Source organism: Semicossyphus pulcher, unplaced genomic scaffold (assembly GCF_022749685.1).
Source record: "Semicossyphus pulcher isolate SPU_LCO1_2020_fin unplaced genomic scaffold, fSemPul1.0.p SCAF_22, whole genome shotgun sequence".
NCBI lineage: Eukaryota > Metazoa > Chordata > Actinopteri > Labriformes > Labridae > Semicossyphus > Semicossyphus pulcher.
This window is the reverse complement of record NW_027211696.1, coordinates 796518-802517: the sequence shown is the minus strand read 5'-3', so window position 1 is coordinate 802517 and position 6000 is coordinate 796518.

Here is a 6000-nt window from a genome sequence, read left to right as displayed (position 1 = left end):
ACGTTGTGATGTCATGCTCTGGAATGTTGAGATATTTTTGATGCATGCTGTACTGACTACTAATGATATAATTTCATGATGTAATGCTCTGGAATGTTGGGATACATCTGATGCATACTGTAGGGACTACTAATGACAGGTACTTTGTGATGTCATGGTCTAGAATGTTGAGGTACACTTGATGCATATTATAGTGACTACGCATGATATCACTTTGTGATGTCATGGCCTGGAATGTTGGGGTACAGTTTGTGCATGCTGTAGGGACTACTAATGACAAGTATGTTGTGATGTCATGCTCTGGAATGTTGAGATACTTATGATGCATGCTGTAGTTACTACTAATGATATCATTTTATGATGTGATTCTCTGGAATGTTGGGATACATCTAATGCATACTGTAGAGTCTTTTAATGAAAAGTACTTTATGATGTCATGGTCTAGAATGTTGGGATACCGTTAATGTATGGTGTAGGGACTACTAATGATATTGATTTGTGATGTCATGGTCTAGAATCTTGGGATGCATTTGATGCATGCTCTACGGACTATTAATGATATTACGTTGTGATGTCATGCTCTGGAATGTTGAGATATTTTTGATGCATGCTGTACTGACTACTAATGATATAATTTTATGATGTAATGCTCTGGAATGTTGGGATACATCTGATGCATACTGTAGAGACTTCTAATGACAAGTACTTTGTGATGTCATGGTCTAGAATGTTGAGATACTTTAATGCATGCTGTAGGGACTACTAATGATGTCATTTTATGATGTAATGCTCTGGAATGTTGGGATACATCTGATGCATACTGTAGAGATTTCTAATGACAAGTACTTTGTGATGTCATGGTCTAGAATGTTGGCATACAATTGAGGCATGCTGTAGAGACTACTAATGATATCACTTTGTGATGTCATGCTCTGGAATGTTGGGGTACATTCTGTGCCTGCTGTAGGGACTACTAAAGACAAGTACTTTGTGAGGTCATGGTCTAGAATGTTGGATTACATTTGATGCATGCTGTAGGGACTCCTAATGATATCACTCTGTGATGTCATGCTCTGGAATGTTGGGGTACATTTTGATGCATGCTGTAGGGACTACTAATGACAAGTACTTTGTGATGTCATGGTCTAGAATGTTGGGATACATTTGATGCATGCTCTAGGGGCTATTAATGATATTACGTTGTGATGTCATGCTCTGGAATGTTGAGATATTTTTGATGCATGCTGTACTGACTACTAATGATATAATTTTATGATGTAATGCTCTGGAATGTTGGGATACATCTGATGCATACTGTAGAGACTTCTAATGACAAGTACTTTGTGATGTCATGGTCTAGAATGTTGAGATACTTAAATGCATGCTGTAGGGACTACTAATGATTTCATTTTATGGTGTAATGCTCTGGAATGTTGGGATACACCTGATTCATACTGTAGAGATTTCTAATGACAAGTAGTTTGTGATGTCATGGTCTAGAATGTTGGCATACAATTGAGGCATCCTGAAGAGACTACTTATGATATCACTTTGTGATGTCATGCTCTGGAATGTTGGGGTACATTCTGTGCCTGCTGTAGGGTCTACTAAAGACAAGTACTTTGTGAGGTCATGGTCTAGAATGTTGGATTATATTTGATGCATGCTGTAGGGACTCCTAATGATATCACTCTGTGATGTCATGCTCTGGAATGTTGGGTACATTTTGTGCAAGCTGTAGGGACTACTAATGACAAGTACTTTGTGATGTCATGGTCTAGAATGTTGGGATACATTTGATGCATGCTCTTGGGGCTATTAATTATATTACGTTGTGATGTCATGCTCTGGAATGTTGAGATATTTTTGATGCATGCTGTACTGACTACTAATGATATAATTTTATGATGTAATGCTCTGGAATGTTGGGATACATCTGATGCATACTGTAGAGACTTCTAATGACAAGTACTTTGTGATGTCATGGTCTAGAATGTTGAGATACTTTAATGCATGCTGTAGGGACTACTAATGATTTCATTTTATGATGTAATGCTCTGGAATGTTGGGATACACCTGATTCATACTGTAGAGATTTCTAATGACAAGTGCTTTGTGATGTCATGGTCTACAATGTTGGCATACAATTGAGGCATGCTGTAGAGACTACTAATGATATCACTTTGTGATGTCATGCTCTGGAATGTTGGGGTACATTCTGTGCCTGCTGTAGGGACTACTAAAGACAAGTACTTTGTGAGGTCATGGTCTAGAATGTTGGATTACATTTGATGCATGCTGTAGGGACTCCTAATGATATCACTCTGTGATGTCATGCTCTGGAATGTTGGGGTACATTTTGTGCAAGCTGTAGGGACTACTAATAACAAGTACTTTGTGAGGTCATGGTGTAGAATGTTGGAGTACCTTTGATGCATACTGTAGGGACTACTAATGACCAGTACTTTGTGAGGTGATGGCCTAGAATGTTGGAGTACCTTTGATGCATAGTGTAGGGACTGCTAATGACAAGTACTTCGTGATGTCATGGTCTAGAATGTTGGAGTACCTTTGATGCATGCTGTAGTGACTATTAATGATATTACGTTGTGATGTCATGCTCTAGAATGTTGGGGTACATTTGATGCATGCTGTAGGGACTACTTATGACAAGTATGTTGTAATGTCATGCTCTGGAATGTTGAGATACTTTAATGCATGCTGTAGTGACTACATTTGGTGCATGCTGTAGGGACTACTAATGACAAGTACTTTGTGAGATCATGGTCTAGAATGTTGGAGTACCTTTGATGCATGCTGTAGGGACTACTAATGATATTGCTTTGTGATGTCATGGTCTAGAATGTTGGGATACATTTGATGCATGCTGTAGAGAGGATATCTTTACTGCATGTTGTAGTGACTACTAGTTATATCATTTCAAGATGTCATAGTCTAGAAAGTTGGAGTGCCTTTGATGCATGCTGTCGTTACTATTATTGAAAAGTACTTTTGTGTTGTGGTCGGCTACAGTGTAGCGGTAACTACCTTTTTGGATTAGAAATTTACTCTCGTTGAAAGGGGCACCACCTCCGATTAGGAGGAAAATAAACGGATAGGATTACAGGAAAATGTATCAGTCTCGTTATCTTTCTTGTAAGATCTGAACACATTGACCATAGTTCTGTAATGACAAATATAGACAGACAACGACTTTGATCAATAAATGAAGACCTTTTATTTATAATAAAATGATGATTAATAAGTGAATAAGTGAGCATACAATGAATATAAACACTTAAAGAAAACTGTTACCTGGTTATGAACTAAAGTATTAACTTGGCGATAGTGATAAAGAATATGATTTGATTTAGTTCATGGCGGATAAACGGACGGGTTGGATATCACGTAGATCTCTAAATTTGGAATGGTGAAATTTCAAAATATTACACGCTACATCAACTTTTGATCACAGCAGTGTCGGGTGTTTTATGCCTACTTGTTGCAGCGTTGTCAGAGGGCTTCTCCGGTGGGGTCCAGCTGTAGTTCGCTCCAGTCGGCGGCGTCAAGGGCTCCGCAACGGGTCTCCACCCGGTGAAAGGCCGTCACTGCCGGTCGACGAATGCAAGGATCGAGGTTACTTTAGCTGGCCCGAAGGCGGACAAAACTTCTTAATTAACTCGTTTAAATAACTTAAAAGTAATCTCGCCGGCCGGACGATAATACCTTCAAACTATAAAAGCGGGCTTTACTGAGTTAGAAAAAGAAAGAAAATCAAGCTTGCTGAGCTGGATACAATTACGCGTTACTTTGACGGTCGAGAAGTTAAGGAAAGTACGAAACAAAAGAAAGTCCGGAGAAAATAATTAAGGTTAAGAGGAGTATATATGGCTCTTTGGTGGACCGTGAATCCCAAAGGGAAAAAGAAAAAGAAGAGCGGACAAAAGAAAGTTTGTAGTTTTATCAATGTTGTGACTCGTCACTTTGTGGGCGGTCTCGGGCTCTCATCTTACCGCTGCAAACTTTCTTCGTTTAAAATAAAGGACATTTCCTATATAGTCACGTAGTTACTCCTTTACTTAATTTTCACACAAAGTAACATATTCTTTATCACTTGTCAATAGATGTTAAGCAGTTGTTTTTAAAACACACATCAAATGAAAATAGGAACATAATCATGAACACAAGATAACTACGGCAACATACTTTATGAGCATTATAGATTATTAAACGGCGCATGCAATTCCTAATCAATTCGTTGCCAGATCTAACTTTAGCGTTACTACATTAAAAGAAATAGGGCTTAAATGACTCGTTTTAATAAAGATCGCCGGATTATCAATAATTCACAGACGTATTTCCACAGGATGGCAGTATGACCACACGGTAGAAGTTACAGTATAATTGTAATTTTATATCTCAGTAAAAATATAACGTACAGAAGCAAGAATTTAACCATTTTGCAGGGAAACACAAATTGAGTAACATGAACTTGTTTCCTGAATGATTGGACCACAAGTTTACCTTAATTCAGAACTGATCAAAAATTACTTCAGAACACACACACAAGAATGCTCTTAAATTTATGACTGGCGTCTGTTTTCACAGTGAGAGTAGGAGAGAGGAGGAGGTGTTGGGTGTGTTTATGTTGAGATGAGAGAGAGAGGAGAGACAGATAAAACATAGGAAAGGCAACCATTGTTATTCAGTGTCCTTATCAACCAATTCTTGTTGATTCGCCTTTTGGTCCTGTCAGAGGGTACATGTTTACGTGTTAATTCCTTTGATTGTGAACAAAGACAATTTTACCCAGGCTCGACCAAAGAGGTCTGAGGGTCGTTGTTGATTCACCCCTTTATCTCCTAAAGGGTGGTTTCTTGAAGTGTCCGAGGACTTGATAGTCCACTGGGAAATGTTACTTTTGTCACCTTTATGGCTTTGAGTGTAAAACCACTGAGAAGGTTCGAGGATGTCTGGTAAACATCCTCCCCGGTGTTAATCCAAAGGTCCATTAGTTGGAAAGGAATGCATTTAGAGTTAACACTCACCGATAAATGGCAATCAGTATTGCCACACTAGTGAGGTCCACCTCTGTCCTCGCTACAACAGCGATGCTGAAACATTTTTTTCACACTTAACAATCACTTTCAATGTCCCTATATTACACCCTAGGCAGTACACTTTGTGATGTCATGGTCTAGAATGTTGGAGTACCTTTGATGCATGCTGTAGGGACTACTAATGACAAGTACTTTGTGAGGTCATGGTCTAGAATGTTTGAGTACCTTTGATGCATGCTGTAGTGACTATTAATGATTTTACTTTGTGATGTCATGGTCTAGAATGTTGGGGTACATTTTGTGCAAGCTGTAGGGACTACTAATGACAAGTATTTTGTGAGGACATCGTCTAGAATGTTGGAGTACCTTTGATGCATGCTGTAGGGACTACTAATGACCAGTACTTTGTGAGGTCATGGTCTACAATGTTGGAGTACCTTTGATGCATGCTTTAGGGACTATTAATGATATAATTTTATTATGTAATGCTCTGGATTGTTGGGATACATCTGATGCATACTGTAGAGACTTCGAATCACAAGTACTTTGTGATGTCATGGTCTAGAATGTTGAGATACTTTAATGCATGCTGTAGTGACTACTAATGATTTCAATTTATGATGTAATGCACTGGAATGTTGGGATACATCTGATTCATACTGTAGAGACTTCTAATGACAAGTACTTTGTGATGTCATGGTCTAGAATGTTGGCATACAATTGAGGCATACTGTAGAGACTAGTAATGATATCACTTTGTGATGTCAGGCTCTGGAATGTTGGGGTACATTTGATGTGTGCTATCGTAACTACTAATGACAAGTACTTTGTGATGTCATGGTCTAGAATGTTGGAGTACCTTTGATGCATGCTCTAGGGACTACTACTGACTAGTACTTTGTGATGTCATGCTCAAGAATGTTGTTGTACATTTGATGCA